The 6,847-nt window shown below is 42.3% G+C and overlaps 1 non-coding gene across 1 annotated transcript; it reads right to left on the bottom strand.

The window, feature by feature from the left end:
- Positions 1 to 6,427: 6,427 nt before the first annotated feature.
- Positions 6,428 to 6,509, bottom strand: trnas-uga (transfer RNA serine (anticodon UGA)). The gene has a single exon. It is a non-coding gene; the product is annotated as a tRNA-Ser (tRNA).
- Positions 6,510 to 6,847: the final 338 nt, after the last annotated feature.

Below are 6,847 nucleotides of genomic sequence, written 5' to 3'. Positions count from 1 at the left end.
TTGGGTCAGTGAAGGAATTGGTAACACGACTGACTTCGAATTAGGGGATTGTCGGTTCACATTTAAAATCACGAGAATGCACGTGCTAGTCCATTCCTGTTGTCTGTCAGGAACGGAAGGGTTTGGGTTTTCCAATTTACTGTTTCTTTCGACCACTTCAAATTCTAGCTTAGAACAACGTCTCTCATTGTCTGTAGAACTGGCTTTGGTTTAACCAAAATCTGCCTTTTGGCTGTTGAACTTGCATGTTGGAGCAGAGATCTGAAGTGAAGCACAAGGAGCTGGTCAAATCCTGAGAACTCTGCCACTCTCGGGGAATGCGTCTGTGTGTCTCTTTCTGTGGGAGAGACGACGTGGGTAATAACACAGTATGACTATGTCAAACTTCAATCCCATTGTTATGTCATCTAAGATCAAAGCGAGAACCTCACTGCCATTTGCACTGGAAACATCAGAACACATAAGGTTATGGACCAAAGCTGGAAACTGGGAATAGAATAGATGAATGTCTTTAAACCAGACTGCACCATGGGGCAAATGGGATTTTCCATTCTGCAAAACTTGAAGACGAGTAGAATCCAATCTGCAGTGAAACTGATCAGAAATGAAATGGAAAATCCATTTCATTGAGAATAAGTGCAAGAGCGTCTGCCTTCATTTCGTGTAATCTCGTAGTTAGGATTTGGAACTCTAACCGCAATAGTGTTGGTTCTATTCTCGGACAGGGAATGCATGTTTTATTGTGCAAATATATCGTGGTACCAGTATTTCTTACCACTGGTCCGAATCTGGTAATGCTTGGTTTTGTGCCGGTTAATCAAAAATCAAAAAGATACAGGTTTTGGAAATATGAACTAAAAACGAGAATTGATAGAGAAACCCGCTACATCTGGCAACATCTGTGGAGAGAAACAGGATTTTTTTTTAAGATGGACAGGAAGCAGGTTAGTTATAGATTTGTAGATTATACTGTTGGGAAAATGATAATCTTACCTGTCGAATCAGGATATTTATCAAAATCACTGTTGAGCTTACAAATATCGAATTTACAATCTTAAAAGGACTTAATCAGCTGTCATGCTACTTTCATTTTCCTGAGCTGGTTGAAGGCCATGTTTTAATGGCTACATTTCATTTTAGTTTCCGTCATTTAGCAGTCACGCCGAATGGAGAATTGTTTCTTTCAGTGTCTGCCTCAATATGGGTCTTTGTTTTTTTTAATATTTGTCTCTGTATCCTCCTGGGCCTTTTTCACATTCTCCGACTCTCTGTCTGTCCATATCCCTCATTTCCCATTTCTGCTCTTGAAAAGTCTGACATTCAGAGACAGTTTGTGATTCGAACTGCTGAGAGGCTTTCTGACGCCTGGCTGGAGTCGGTCGAAGGAGTCTCACATTCTCTGTATAATGCGTCTGTCACTTCGACCTGAGGCAAGGAGACATTTCTTCCTCAAAATCTAAAGACCCTTTCGAAGTTAAAAATGATTTCCTTATCCAACAGAAAAAGAAAGTAATTACATAATAGATGAAGAAGGAAAACGATGCATTTACTGTTGATGTCCAACGAATGAATGGTGACAGCAGAGAATGACGTTGATCATGTCGTGGTGTCAGTGCCATTACAACAACATTTCCCAGGAATGCTGCAGTGTCTCCTGCCTCAACACTTAATTTCCACGAAACTGGGAATGAAGGAATGAGAATAAGAGGATGAGAAGCAGAAGTGCTTGTGGAACTGCGGGAAGAATCTCCAGGTTAATATAGTAGTTAAAAAGAGCAACCTACACTACTGGATTTAAACCAGGACAATGAAGCTGGACCACGAAATCAGAATGTACAGCAATTCAAACAGGACACTGAGTTTGTCGATCAGCAACACAATACTTGAGAGAAATAACGAGCTTTAAATACAATGAGCAGGCACCAGTGTGATGGGAGCTGCTTTCACCAGCTAATCCATGGCGCCACGTTAAGAGTCAGATTGCTCGTCCATATGTGCAATGCCTGAACCACTTGATCACAGGAATTCGAATACGCATTTTCTGTATTAATGTTGCTCAGTCTGAATGGCAATCAAACTCTGCTTGTGCAAAAACAGACGTTTCAATGCTGAGCATGCCCCACTAAAAAGGCACAGAAAAAGACAGAATCCTCTTGCATTGGCATCCAACAGATATTTTCGTCTGTTTAAACTGACAGAATAAAGAGGATGTGCTCATCTCCTCTCGCGTCCCATTAACCACGTTAATACACACGCAGGGATTTTCAAACCAAGATGAACAGGCTCATTGTTGTGAATTGACAGCAGTAGTGTGTGAGTCATTGTTAACAGTGAGCAATAAATGCTGAACCAATAGCACTGACACTGAGCCTTACACCATCAGCTCCACACTCACATCTAGTGTCATGTCTCCTAGGCATCAGTACATTTGACTTTAATTATTCTACCCTGCCCCTCTCCTCAAGTTATTCCCGACCGCTTGCAGTGTCGAATTAGAACATGCAAGTATTAGAAATGCATTTCTGGGACACAGTTGTCTTTCAATGAGATAAGATTCACTGCCCATTCCTAATTATCCCAAAGATGTAGGGGACGAGTTACTTTTGCTTACTCCTCAAATCCTTAGTATGGAGGTACTGACAAGAAACCGCTAGAGCTGGAGTTCCTGGATTGCGGAGAGCAGACCGACCCCAAACTGCTAACGTAACTCACGCAGGGCAGAGCAGATGGATCCCACTCTGTCAATGTAACTCAACCAGGGGACAGAAGTCTGACATCACACGATCAATGTAACTCAACGAGGAAATTATGGCCTTACCGCACTCTGTTAATGTAACTCACCCAGGGAAGAGTAGACTGGCGCCACTCTGTCAATGTTAGTCATCCAGGGAAGAGCAGACTGACCCAACACTTCATATGTAACTCACCCATTAAATGGCAGACTGACACCACTCAGTCAGTAAAATTTACACAAGAAAGAGCAGACTGATGCCACTATGTCAACGTAACTCACTCAGAGAAGAGCAGGCTGTACCCATTCTGTCTCTGTCACTCATCCAGGAAAGAGTAGGCTGATCTGATTCTGTCAATGAAACACAAGCAGGGAGACGAGCCTGACCCCACTCTGTCAAAGTAACTCACTCAGAGAAGAGAAGACTTATTCCATTCTGTCTGTGTGAATCATCCAGCGAAGACAGTAATGAAACGTTCGTTGCTGTTGAACCCAGATAGAGAATAGCAGACTCTCACGATTCTGAGAAAGTAACACGCCCGTGGAGGAGCAGACTGACACCACTCTCTTAACGTAGCTCACCCAGGGAAGAACAGACTGAGTGGACTCTGTGATATTACTCACTCAGAAAGGAGCAGACTGACCCCATTCTGTTAATATGACTCTCCCAGGGAAGAGCAGATGAAGCCCAATCTGTCAATGAGACTCAACAAGAGAAGAGCACTCTGACCTCACGCGATCACTTTAACACAACTAGGAAATTGCAAACTGACCGCATTCTGTCAATGCAACTCACCCAGGAAAGAGCAGATTGATCCCACACTGTCCAAATAACTCACTCCGTGAAAAACAGACTGACGCCACTCTGTCAATGTAACTCGCACAGGAAAGAGTAGACTGATGCCACTCTGTCAATGTAACTCACTGAGGGAAGAGCAAACTGACGCCACTCATTCAGTGTTACTCACCGAAGGAAGGGCAGACTGACCCCATACTCTCAGTGTAACTCTGCAGACGGATCCCACACGGTCAATATAAGTCATTCACTGAAGAGCAGTGTGACCCCACTTTATAAATGTAATTCACTCAGGGAAGAGCAGACTGAACCCATTCTGTCTATGGCACTCACCCAATGAATTAACACTAACCCCACTCTACCAATGTAACTCGCCAGAGAAGAGCAGACGGAAGCCAGACTGTAAACATAAATTATCGAGGGAAGCGAATACTGACCCCGCTCTTTCTGTTTCACTCAGGCAGCGAAGAGCAGACTGTCACCACTCTGTGAAAGAAATTCGCCCAGGGAAGGGCAGACTGACCCTACTGTATCTGCGTGACTGACACAGGTTAGAGCAACTAATCCAACCCTGTCAATGTCTCTCCCTCAGGGAAGAATACCCTGACCCCTCTCTGTCCATGTAGCTCACCCACGAAACAGCAGACTAACCCCACTCTGTCTATTTAAGTTCACTAAAATCCTCTGAAGTACGTCCTATCCAGACACTCTCCACATCCCTGTCTCTGTAACCGTGTGCGTTCAATGGCGAATCCAAATAACCTGCAAATGTTTAGAATGTGGCAGCAAACCAGAGCTACCACACAGAATTTGGGCGAATGTGCAAACTTCCATCAGGCAGTCACCTAAGCCTGGAATGGAAACCAAACACGACAGCAGTCGTGATTATAAAATGGCAGAACAGAAACCTAGCAAAAACAATTGCATCCCTGTGTGTTGCAACGATTCTGAGTATTAATTAAGCCCCCCTCACTGTAGTTAATTTTCATTTTCATCACTGCCAACCTTCTTGAAAGCAAAGCACGCACTTCCTTTTTTCAGACTTCTGATATCCCGCTTTCATCCCGTTTTTTACCTAATCATATTTCTGACTTTACAAACTACGTCACAACAGGTTGACAACTGCAGAATGAGTTTTGTTCCGTTCTCCACTGATGTTGAGAGTAGTAATACAGCCTATTCGAGTAGGACTTGCTGCGCTTGCGGGTGGTGTATTCGCGGCATTATGGCTTCTTTTTTTGATTTTCGGTCTACTATTTGGAGTTTATTGCGCAGACTTCTGAAGAAGACTTTTTGGAGTCGGAATGGTAACTGTGTTTTCTCTCGAAAGACAAACGTAGCTTTATTTCTGTTCTCTTATAAATTGATCTTCTTCTGATCTTTGCAAGTGAAATAGGGTGCATTAATATTGCCCATTTTTAGTTTCAAAATCAATAGAAACGTGAAGGAGACAATATCAAAGAACACAAAGTACTGAGTTGTTAAGATAATTTTTGCAGCAACATGAACGTCAAATTAAGATAACGGTTCGAGAACATTTAGTCTGGAAGTGGTATGTGACTTTAGTTCCAAATATATGTTTCCGTTCTTCCAGTACATCTTTTTGACTCCCAGAAAACATTGATTGTTTTCTGTATTCACTTTGTTTCGCGATATCTCTCTTCTGGTTGACCAGGGACAACTTGAATTTGCGTCTGCATTGAATAAGATTTCGCTCTTTCTCTCGAGAAGCAAACCTGTGCATTATGTACCACTTATCATGCTGATGGCTAAGAAGTTCAAAATGAAATACGGTTTATGGATTGTGAGCAAGAATGAAGTGATCCACTTGCGAACAGATGTCACCACGCCCTATTCCTACATCGGGCATGAACGGTCTATAGGCAGAGTCTGCAGAAAGGAAATGTCTAAGTGAACTAGTCCTTTGTTCAGTTTGATTGGATACCAATGGTAGTGCTGTTTTGGGGCAGAAATGTGTCAACATCTCTGACGTTAGAGTCAAAATTTAAGTCACATCTACTCCATGGAGTATCTTCTCAGATCGGAACATGCTGACATGAAAACATCTAGCTCTGAGAGCAAAGGTTTTTACATTAAACTGGGAGTATGTTTAACTAAGCAATTCAGACAGCCAAGGTGAATAATTGGCATTTGGTTCTTCACGATGAGCTCTCCACACCAACTGCTCCAACGAAGGCCGTGGATAAGATCCCCATCGATTATTTTGGTCAATTTTAGCCTCAACAACAACCTATTGTTCTGAACAATGCTACACCTCAAGCAGAGGGCTAAGTCTGATTTTCATCGTAAATTTTCAAATTCAGTTCTTAATGCGCAATTTCTCACGAATGTGGACAGCAGAAGACCGTTAACATTCCATTTCTAATTTTTCCAGAAAATTCTACTCCACTGATATCGCCTTGCCTTATCACACCTCAAGCCAGGAACCTGGATCAGTCGAATTCCTTTCCACACATGGAGTTGCTTTTTCTAATTCATTGACTGCTGATATAATAGATTATTGGCCTTGAGAGTCAGTTGTAAATTAGGTTGAACTTTCTAAGCTTGACTTTCAAATGATCCTAAAAAAATCTCATCACCTGCAGGTAAATGTATTGCATTTCTTCTTGTTTTGCTTAATTCCACGCCGCCACCCCACACCCCTCCCCCCCACCACCCCCGAACATCCAAATTTCACGATAGTTCGACAAATGTTTTGAAACTGATTCGTGTTGGAAGTTGGTGGCTTTCTGTTTCTCGACATATAATTTATTCAATTAGACGTCTTGAAATTACTTCGGATTCTTCACAGTTGAAAATTTACTTTCGATTGAATGCAAGGCTCAAGATCCACGGAATCCAAATTCTGCAAAGGAATTAATGACTTTTAAAAGATTCAACGCTGTGAGCAGGATTCGAACCTGTGCAGGGAGACCCCATTGGATTTCAAATCCAACGCCTTAACCTCTCGGCCATCACAGCTGCAAACAAAGGGCCCAATGTTCATAGTAAAAGAGGCCAATTTTCATAGTAAAAGATCTTAATTCATGAAATATGTACTTTGTTTGAAGAACAAATTGCCAAGACTCAAAGATTTCGCCAAATCCTTTGCAGAGACCCAGACGAACGTTACCGAAGCAGATTGACAGGCTTTCACCGCAAACTAGATTCTGACACAGCTGAAGTTGTGGGAATGATTCTTCATCGAATTTTAGAGTCACGGATGTACACCACACGAAGAGAGGATCATTGTCTCACTGTGTCCGATCGATTTTGACTCAATTGCTCATCATCTGGTGCCAAAGTTGTGTTTTAATATT

The sequence above is a fragment of the Chiloscyllium punctatum genome, unplaced genomic scaffold (assembly GCF_047496795.1).
Source record: "Chiloscyllium punctatum isolate Juve2018m unplaced genomic scaffold, sChiPun1.3 scaffold_171, whole genome shotgun sequence".
Taxonomy (NCBI): domain Eukaryota; kingdom Metazoa; phylum Chordata; class Chondrichthyes; order Orectolobiformes; family Hemiscylliidae; genus Chiloscyllium; species Chiloscyllium punctatum.
The sequence above is the reverse complement of the archived record's forward strand: the minus strand, read 5'-3'. Positions and strand labels throughout refer to the sequence as shown.